General features: G+C 40.9%; 1 long non-coding RNA gene across 1 annotated transcript in view; it reads left to right on the plus strand.

The window, feature by feature from the left end:
• The window catches only part of LOC102250679, an 88,598-nt gene extending 81,768 nt beyond the window's left edge, over positions 1-6,830 (plus strand). Inside the window, exon 4 of the long non-coding RNA XR_001359341.1 lies at positions 6,747-6,830. This is a non-coding gene — a long non-coding RNA (uncharacterized LOC102250679). The remainder of the gene's footprint in view (positions 1-6,746) is intronic.
• The last annotated feature ends 4,193 nt before the right edge of the window (positions 6,831-11,023 follow it).

Below are 11,023 nucleotides of genomic sequence, written 5' to 3' on the forward strand. Positions count from 1 at the left end.
TCCCACGGGGAGGACGACTAGGCTAGAAGGCCCTGATTGGCCTGATCACTGGCCAGGCCAAGGGACCCCACCCGTGCACAAATTTGTGCACCGGGACTCTAGTTAACTATATTCCCTGTGCTGTATTTTTACATCTCTCTGACTATTTTGTAACTGCTGATTTGTACGTCTTAATCCCTTCACCTTTTTTCCCTTTTCAGTAAATCCAGTTCTCTTTTTGAAAAGCAGTAAGCTAATAATATCCATGGGAAAATGAAGCAATTACATGAAAACATAATCCTCAAAGAGTTGCATGGCACCTGCATTAGGGTGCTCATCAGGAGACCTTCTGTTCAGACAGGAGTGAATAGGTAGCTTAATTCCATAGGCCAGAGTGTGATAACATTTCTACACAGGACCAGGGCTAAATAGTAACTATTTTTGGCTTTGTGGGCCATAAGGAGACTCTTCTGTAAATGCTTAACTCTCCATTGTAACACAAAACCAGCATAAATGATACGTCAATAAATGGCTGTGGCTCTGTCCCAATAAAACTTTACTTACAAAAACAGACAGTGGGCCAGATTTGGCCCACAAACTACAGTTTACGGACTTCTATAATAGGTTACTGTGCCCAGTCATACATGTGTGGACAATAAAATATTGAGCAACAATAATGAGTGCCTGCTTTGTGCTGCTGTAGATACAAAAATGAATGAAGACCCAGCTTTATGCATATACAGTATCCCCCGTGGCTTCTGGCAGGGTGGCATCTGGTACTACATCCATCAGTGTCTCCCCAGGGTGCTTGCCTTTCATCACTGCCCATCTCCAGTGCCCTTCCCCACACTCAGTCTACCCACTGTGCCTTGAGGGCAGAAAATGATGATGTCATCCTGGAATAGACAACAGATTCGTGTTTAGCTTCAACTCACACTCTCTGTGAGGCACTGGCACCTGCATTCTCTTTTATCTTCAAGTCAATCCCATGAAGTAAACTCCATCACTCCTAGTTTACAAATGAGACCATGTAGCCTCAGAGAAGTCAAGTCTTGTCTCCCAAGAATTCTACGCTAGTTGGTTAGGGGAGCTGGGGCTCAGCCTAGACTTCAACAACATTACTACATGTGTCCTACACGGCACATTTTCTTCGAGCACAAATAGTTTATTTGGAGTAAGAGGAGAAAAGATAGGAAACATCTTGGATTCCAATAAGGGAGCTGAGAGGAGGCTGGCTGGGTGTCCAGATCACTATTAGGGTGGGTTTTTGTTTTGTTTTATTTTGCTTTGTTTGAACATTAACATTGTGGCTGTGTTCTGGAAAGGACACGCATTCTTCATTCTTTTTTCATTACTTGGGAATCGTTGCAACCATTATGCAAAACCAGTAAAAGGAAAACTTAAAAAAAAAAAAAAAGTCATCTGGCAGGCGATGCCCAGCCGAAGAACAGCGCGGGTCTCACGGGAGAACAATATGCATTTTGTAAACTTTCTTAAGAGACAATTTATGGTTTCGAGAAAACAAAACAGGAAATTGAATTAAAAGGAGAAACATACTTAAATAATGCTCGAGTGATGACATAACCCACCCAATCTAACAATCACAACTTAAGGTCAGGCATGGTCAGCTACAGGAATTTTTTGGCCTTGGTTGGTAGTGAAGCGAGATGTTTACTTATTCGAGTGGTACTGCCTCACAACTTTGCAATAGATGAAAACTATTTTTTTAAAAACTGGAAATAAGGCTCCTGAAACAACATCTTTTACTGAAAACACAGAAAGAGGGCCTTCCTTCTGACATCATGAATGTTGGTGCTGGACTCTGGATTAGCGGAGCCTCACGCTGGAATGAATTCAGGGTATGTCAAGTAGGTGTTCTTTCTTCCCATAATCCCATGCTCAATACCTCCTGGGGAGTGAGGGACTAAAACAAAAAATCCATTACAAAAAGCTGAGTTTTTATCAGAAAGAAAGAAAATCTGGAGTTATTTGCTACCATCCTAGTGAATACACACACACACACACACACACACACACACACACGCTTACTTTATGTTGTGTCTGGTAAAAAAATGGTTTCAAGGAAAGAAAGTGGATTCCTAATTTAAACCAGTATGCTATGTCTGCAGTCTCCTTATAGTAATGTTTGTTTAGTTTTCCAAGATTCTTGAAGAGCAGAGGGCAAAACAGAGAAACTGTGGACACTTGAGTGAATTTAAATGTTGGATCTTGACTCAAACATTTTAGAAAGAAGGTTCTTTTTCTTCCCTAGTTGTAAAACAACACTGTTATGTATGAAAACTAAGATTTTGACACTGTCCATTTTCTTTTCTATATTTCACAATATAATTGCATGATTAAAGTATAGCCTCTATTTTATAGTGAGGATATTGAGATGATGATGATGATGATGATGATGATTTTCCATAGCCAAGCTCTTAACCACTACCCTAATCTGCCTCAAATGGTGATCAAAAACCTGTGCTATCATTTAAGTGTGATAATATAATTAACTTGGTCTAAGCCTGTGGTCGGCAAACTGCGGCTCGCGAGCCACATGCTGCTCTTTGGCCCCTTGAGTGTGGCTCTTCCTAAGCCTTAGGAGTACCCTAATTAAGTTAATAACAATGTACCTACCTATATAGTTTAAGTTTAAAAAATTTGGCTCTCAAAAGAAATTTCAATTGTTGTACTGTTGATATTTGGCTCTGTTGACTAATGAGTTTGCCGACCACTGGTAAGAAAAAAAAAAATTTCAGGACTTGCTTGTCTCTATGAATTTGTTGTAATGAGGTTGGGTTTATAAACAACACACAGAAGTCTTCTTGTTCAATCTGTGTTGTGATGAATGGCACACATCTCTGGGTTATCTGACCAGATTCATCAGTTCAACCAAACACAAGTTACCACATCACAGGATCATTGAGCCACTCACCACCCAGAGATGAAATTCCTTAGAGCATCAGCCATATACAAGGTGTCCCCCCAAAATAGCTACACACTTTAACAGCTGATAGCTCAATTTTGAAAATGAAATGTATTCAAAGTGTGTGTACACATTTTTGGGGGACACCCTATCCATCCCTCTTGTATCACTGGTACCTGATCCCAGTATAGACTAAAAGTCAGCTAAACGAATCAGGAAGATGAGGTTTATGGCTTAATTTACTCTCATAAAGGTTTATGTGGTGTGGTAGATTATTTGCAACCTGGCTGCTATAATTCCTCTCTGTGTATGCATGACTCTGGGGTTGGCCATGTGATTTGCCTTAACCGACAGATGCAGCAGAAGTGGTGGCATGTGAACCTGTCCATAGAGGTCTTGCAGCTTCTACTCTTGATCTCTGGGGCCTTGCTACCAGCCCAGACTATCCTGCTGACTATGACCACCCATTTCCAGACGTACCAGTGAGGCCTAATCAGTCCATAAGGCCCCAATTTCATCACTGGGACATATACATGACCCCATCCGAACCCAGCCCACATGACTGACCTGTAGAATAATGAGCAAGTAAGAGGACTAAAATGGTCCCCCTTTAAGTCACTGAGATTTGGAATAGAAAATAGGAATTTTTTTATATAGGAATAGAAAACTGATACCTATGAACTTTGAAAGCTGAATATTTTCATCTAGCTCATCGTTAAAGTGAATAAAACCAGACAAATTATGAATAAGAAACCCACTAAAATGATCCATTTTAAAAAACCTCTTATAGTTGAACACATCTCCACCGCATGAGGGAGGTTCTTCAGAGGTAATCAGCGGGGACATTCTGTTCTTATTTTGTTTCTTTTTCTTAGAGGAGCCGGTGCTATGAAACCAAATTTGCAGGTCAACCTGAGGGCATGTCTTCACAGACTGAGGACACGTGTTTGGTTAGACCTGTGTCTTTGATTGTTTGATAATACGTCAAGTGAAACGAAATCGCCTGATGCTGTTTTTCTTTGGAATTTGATGTGCAACAATAATAGCTCTGTGATAATAAACTTGGATTCGAGGAGTGGTCATAAGGGTAGAGTGGAAATAAAATGAAACATTGGAATAAAGCCCTGCCCATGAAGGTATGGAGCGCTCAGACCACTGAGGGGTGGGTGGGTTTCAGAGGAGAGCAGGTTGAAGGTACTTGATTGAAGAGTAATAACCCATTGACCGGGTATAGGAAGAGGTCAGTAACTACAAGCTGGTTGGCTGAGGGTGTTGTCCTGGGGCGAGGAAAAGGGGTTTCCTCGTTTTAAAAGGCTGTGTGGTTTTTTTTTCTCCTAGCCAGAATGCCAAAAGCAGCAGAAAATCATTCTCTTGTTCTCAAAACTCTGCCAATGTAATATTAAATATAGTGCAATTACCATATTTTTGGCAGGGAGTGAAGAACTTCTACACATTGTCTCAATTCCACAACAATTTTGGAAGAAATGTTGTCACTACTTTTTATCGATAAGGAAACTGAGGCTCAAGAAGGCTGAGTAACTTGCCAAGCCGACAGCTACTAAGCGATTGATTGGGGTCTCCCCTCGGAGCACCTCCACTAACCACAAGGCCAGACTCTTGGATTCCTGGAAACAAGAATGTGATGAGAGACTTGGAGAAGGAAAAACATCCAAAGAGCTAGACATCCATCCATCATAGACACGCATGACATGTAACCAAGAGGCTGTTGTGCCCATATCTTCGTCACTGTGCCTACATTGTCCCAGATGAAAATGCGATTTGTTATGACGAAGACACCAATTCTCTCCAGTACATATTTTTTTTTCTTTCAAAATACAAAGTGGGAGGCTTTATTGAAAAAAAAAAAGTTTCCCCCTAAACTAAAACAATGTTATTTTCAGCTAGGATTTGCCATTGTGTAGAAATACTTTTTGTTCATTGTGTAGACTGTAATCAAGATTGAAGCAAATTCAAGAATCTGTCCTGGGGATATTGTTGAAAAGTCCCAACAGATATGAATTCTTGAAGAATTCGGCGGTACTGTTAGCTATGTTTTCTACTTGCAGTGGAACTGGGAAGGCTTCGTGTCTGAGAAAGCAAATTGAGAAAATACACCCCCTTCTTAAACTCTTCCTACTAGGAGATCTCTCCGTGTCCCACCATGTACACATCCTTCTTTTTGTAATTCAATCGCAAGCCATAGTTTCTCTGTTCCGAATGTTCTGGACAAGAGGGTCACATACACATGGAGTAAATATGGAGGTGTCAGAGATGGCAGATGACATGAGCAGGCTGCTAACGCTTTCCGAATCCCCATTTATGTAACACCAAACAAAGTTTTGATGTCCAATCAGTTTAGGGCTTATACATTATAGTAAAATTTGGGTAGCATGGAGAAGTTTTCATGAACAAGTTTCTTTTTGTATTTTTTTTTTCAGTTGCCTACAAAGATAGGAAAAGTTTCCAATCCAAAACCAATCGGCTATCATTGAGGGGCTCATGACCCATAATTGGGGTGTTCATGCTCCCTCCTGAAGCAAATCTGTGCCGTAACAGACACTCAGATATGAGGGTAGGATCCATACTATTAATTAATTGGTTCAGGATGCTGTTCTTCTAACATGCCTTTGATATCGACTATCTTTTTTTTTTAATTGTTCACTTGATTCAAATACAGACAACTAGGGGATAGGGAAAAAAGGACAGAATGCAACTGGGAGCAATTTGGAAAGCTTGCATCATGTAATGAAGTCACATCTATGTAGCTGAAATGAACCAGACTACTGGCTGCTCACGCTGGGACCACTTCAGGTTATCTGGAGACGATGACATCATCGCGAAGGGGACAGGACCACCCGCCTCTGGAGGGCTGACCCGACTCAATCCCCCAGTTACTGTCCCTGCTGGCTTTTCAATTTTTATTCCTCGGGTTTTGTTTCAGTTTGAGTCATCTTTGATCATTTCCAACATAACGGTCAATACTCCTCTATCAGAGAGGAAAACCTTTCTACCACCAGTTGCTCTTTGGTGATCATGGGGAAGATAAAGGGGACAGTAAGCAAGTTGAAAATGGACTCTCTCTGTCCCAGATGGAGGGGGTGTGAATCTTGGGGGAGAGAAGATGAAAGTAGAAGACGAGGCGTCTTCTCACCAGCGTGGATGCTGAAATGTACAGAACACATTGTTTACAGCATCTCTGGGCTGCGAACCAGCCTGCGATTGCAGCTGGCTGGGGGCAGAGCCGAAAGGGCAGCAAAACCCAACTAGTTTGAAAAAACACACACACAAATCCTTTTCACTGCCCATGGACGAAATTACCGACTGACATGCTAAACCTATTAAATAGGTATTTTGCAAATTTTGAAATGAGGAAAAATGCTATGTAGAAATTTTTACAGATGCTGAATGATTGTAAATGTGGTTAAAGATGTGGGACTCGCTCCAACTTTGTTCTTTCGTGGATTGCTATTAGCTTACATGTGAAATCTCTGTTGGCCACGAATTTCACATTGTTCTTCCAAATGTAATCATTTCTCTCTTTTATCTGATCTCCTACAGTCTCTCTGTTTTCATCAATATCTGACAGCAATTCCCAGAGATCCAATATAGTCCACTCTCATATCCTTATGTGTACTTCTCTCTTTGAAATCTAATCCCTTAGCAGTGAAATAATTTATTGTGCTTTATTTAGACTTTTATTTTTTGCATGTGTTTTGATACTGTCCTTTGGAAAAGAGTTGTTTGGAAATTTAAACCAACTGTTCACTAAAAGTTATGAAAGCATGATTAAGAAATTTTCTCTCTTTTTAAATGCCCTTTTTTGATCCTTTTTTTTTTTTAGAGTGCTATGGCAAATGCCACAAAGTCCATGGGTCTGGCAACGATGGGAAAATGAAGATGAAAACTTCCTGGAGCTCAGCTAACGGGTAAGCCATACAGAGGATATAATGAGCCAGAAAAATTAGTGACAGTCTTATTGTTCTCGAAAACCCTTAGGTCTTGTGGTTGTTAGAACTGGGAGATGTTGACTTCATTGAATGTGACTTTCTCGTGATATGACGATGGCCTGACATATTCACCTAGTTAACAAGTGGGAGCTACTCGGTTCCAAATTTCATGAGACTATATTTCTCTCCGTCTTGAGTCCTAAAGAAATGCATTTTGTGAGCACTATCTGAAGAGAAGTTTTTATGGGTACATTACAGTCTAATAGGTGCGTTGTTAAGTTAAAGGGGAAACTTGTTCCAGCGAAGTAGTTGGCAGAAAACCATAAATCTTAATGGATAGGAAAATATGCCTTTCAATAAAAAAGGAAAGAGAGAAACAGACCCAGGAAGCAAACAGGCAGGAAACCCTGCTTCAGGGCTCCTTGAAATATCAGGCCTCTGAGTAGCATCTAGCAGCACGCAGCCTCTTCCAGTGTTTACGGTCACCCCACCCACATATTATCATTGTCCTCTTCCCGCGTCCCTTCTAGTCCTTCAGAAAATTGTCCCTTGGTGGTGCCAAAAATTTGAGGCAAGAAGGAAGAATGCCTCGCTTTATGGCTAACCTGTGAAAATGTGTTCTGTTGCCAGTGTGGTGGTGGTTGGGATTTATTTTTTTTCTCCTCTTCTCACATGGCCCTCATATCCTGGCTCGATAGATCTTGACGTGCAAATAAAATTCCATCCTGAATAAGTAAGCTTTGTTTATTGGTTGGAGGCTGAAAAACTCTATTTCTTATTCTTCTGTTCATCATGGAAGATATACGTACCACTGCTTGTTCCTGAAGTTCACTCCTCACCAGTAAAATGGACAAGCAGAGGGAGGATCTGGGTACAAAGAAAGCTCCTGCTCTTCTGTAACCAAGACGTGAGAATGTGAATTAAATAGCCCCTGGGGTACTTCCTGCAGCCCTAAGCATCCTTGAGATACTTGCAGGACACTCACTGTGTTGATAAAATTTTGTCTGTAGAGACCGTGTGTACCCTACACAGACACGAGTGACCATACTTGCCCATCCGTGAAAGCTTGTTGAGTGTTTTCGGTGCTCTGGAGTCAGATGTGGACAGAACAGAGGTAGCCTCCTTCATGGAGCTATTTACATTTGCATAATGTTCAACACTTTGAACGAATTGTTCAACCAGCCAATTAATTATTTGACAAGGTTGATTGAACCTGCATTGCGTGCCACAGTTATGTGACTATGTGAGGTGTTGGGATTCAAAGACTTGATCCTGACTCTCAAGGAACTCTTGAGTTTAGTGGGTGAAAATCTGAGCCAGTACATACAATAAATTATAACTGCCCTGGTGATGGGGCTAGTGTGAGCGTTCAACCATAGTGGGTCATGTGATTAGGGTAGATGGAATTTTTTTAAGAAATATTTTATTAATTTTTTACAGAGAGGAAGGAAGAGAGCGGAATTTTTTAATCTGACTCCATCATCTCCAATAGCCAATCTTTTCTCTAAACCTGTCGTGTTAGAACTTGGCATTATCCTGATATGACTTGTGCTTTTTTCATGTGCTCCCTTTTAATCTGACTCTGTCATCTCCAGTAGCCAATCTTTTCTCTAGATCTGTCGTGATAGAACTTGGCATTATCCTGATATGACTTGTGCTTTTTTCATGTGCTCCCCTAATGCTTTACAAAACTTGCACTGTGGATATTGACTGTTTTTCTATATCAAGTTTAGTTCATCTCATAACTTCAGACCCCACTAGTTCAAGAATTGTGCTGCATCGGGTACTTGCTATAAGAATTACTGTAAAGAAATACATTTAAATCAGACAGTGCTTAATCTTAAAAGTTTATACTTCTATTGGTTCTGAGTCAGCTTCAGGCTAGTAGCCTTGCCACTCAAAGGACCTCACAAAATCATCTTGAATTTGGGACATCAAGGAATAAATTCAAGATGTTTGCCACGTTTGAGGCAAAGGGAATGTACTGAATATTGGGAGGGAGGGAATGTCATCTCTCGTCCCTGGTAAACTGCTAACCTACCAAGATGTGCCCAAGGAGAAAAATCAAAACATTTTTCAACAGGGTTTCTATTTAGTGGTCACATTCTTGAATATTTCATCTTGTCACTATTTTGTCCCAAAATAGATGTACAGAGTGGTCCCAGAGGTTTTCTTTGTTTTTCTTCCTGTGAGATGGAAGAACTATTTTGCTCAACTTGAAGTAGCACAAACTTAGTTTTTTCTTACACTTTTTAAATTAAAAAATTTTTTCAGCCTAGAATTTCTTTATCTTTCTTCCAACAAAAGCAATGGATAAAAGGAAGGATATATAACTGTCTTATATTTATGCAAAAAAGAGCTTGTGGCGAGGGGTGGGGGGTGGGGGTAGGAGATCAACCAAAAGACTTGTATGCATGTACATAAGCATAACCAATGGACACAGCCTAGGGGGGTGAGGGCATGTGTTGGGAGGTGGGAGTGGCTGGGGAGAGGGCAACGGGGGAAAAGGAGACATGTAATACTTCAAACAATAAATAATTTTTAAAAAGAGCTTGTTAGCATCTACCAAGTGTGAGAGAGCAGGAGGAATTGCCATATAAAAACGAAATTGCAAAATTAATTCAACACGGTTCCTTAGAGCAAGCATGTCAAACTTGCTTTAGAGCAGCGGTTCTCAACCTGTGGGTCACGACCCCTTTGGCGGTCGAACGACCCTTTCACAGGGGTCGCCTAAGACCATCCTGCATATCAGATATTTACATTACGATTCATAACAGTAGCAACATTACAGTTATGAAGTAGCAACGAAAATAATTTTATGGTTGGGTCACAACATGAGGAACTGTATTTAAAGGGCCAGAAGGTTGAGAACCACTGCTTTAGAGGTTCCTCATCTAATGGAGATGATAGACATACAAACAAGTAACTATGTTATACTCCACTTAGTCAATAACTATTTATTGAGCAGCTGCTATGCACTAGATATGAGATGGGCTCCGGGAATATAATACTGAACAAGACTCAGATTCCTGCCCTCATGGAGTTTACATTCAAGATGGGAAAACAGGCCACAAATGAATGCATATAAAAATGATCAAATACATACATACATGAAGGTGATTAACTCCAGGAAGTAAACGAAGTGGGAGCTCTGATAGTGAATGTAGAGTTTTTCATCACAGAAAGTGTGAACATGAAGATTTCTGTAGTTAGTACTCACTTGAATAGTTGTCAGTCATGTAATGAGAGAGTTGGGGCATGGATGCTCCAGTGGCTTATGGTGAGGGCTACAGGTGAGAGTCAATCCAAATGTCATATCCTCGTGTTAAAAACTTGTCTGAAACCTGCAAGGCTGAGTAGCAGTTACTTCTCTTACCAGATACTTGATTTGATTGTGATGGAAATATTGCTGCTCTGATCAATTCCAAAGCAGGTTAAAATTATTTGTATATAAAAAAGTATTTGTATATACACCTGGCTTCCCACCAGGCTGAGTTTTCATTCACCATTTTCCATTGTACCTTGTGCCAGACCTGGGGTAGGTGTCACAGTGCTTTTGGTTTGGGCTCATTCTCCTCTCTTCCATCAGCTGGGACCACACCCCAGGTGAGACTATGAGCAGGGTGCAGACTCCGGCACAATCCAGCGGAATAATGAGCCGAGGCAGCAAAAGATCTGTCTCACTGGTTCCACAGCCCGAGGGCAGACTCGCTTTCTTTTCTCTTCCGCTGTAAAATAGAACCTATAATAACCAGGAGGGAGCCATGGGGAGCAGAGCTGACAACCAGCCAGAGAAAGGGGGACCACAGGGCTGAGAACCAGAAAGGACAGGGAGAAAATGGAAGAATGGAAGGAGAGATAGGAGATCGATGGGAGCAAAGTCTCTGTTCATCTTACATGGCAGGAAGCTGGTGAAGAAGGGAGAATTGAGGTTCTGAACCCATCAGAGACTCTGGGCAATTACCAAATCCCCAACTTGGCTTTGAGATTTTTTTTTATAAGTTAAAGTATATGATGCCAGTGTGTAAGGTTGGACAATGTTATGTCATTTTCTAGACATTGGCTGTTTTTTTTTTAAGTTTTTTTTAAGTTTTATTTTATTGTTTAAAGTATTACAAATAGTAGTACATATGTCTCCTTTTTTCCCTATTGTCCTCCCCCCGGCCTCCCC

The sequence above is a fragment of the Myotis brandtii genome, unplaced genomic scaffold (genome assembly GCF_000412655.1).
Source record: "Myotis brandtii unplaced genomic scaffold, ASM41265v1 scaffold612, whole genome shotgun sequence".
Lineage (NCBI taxonomy): Eukaryota > Metazoa > Chordata > Mammalia > Chiroptera > Vespertilionidae > Myotis > Myotis brandtii.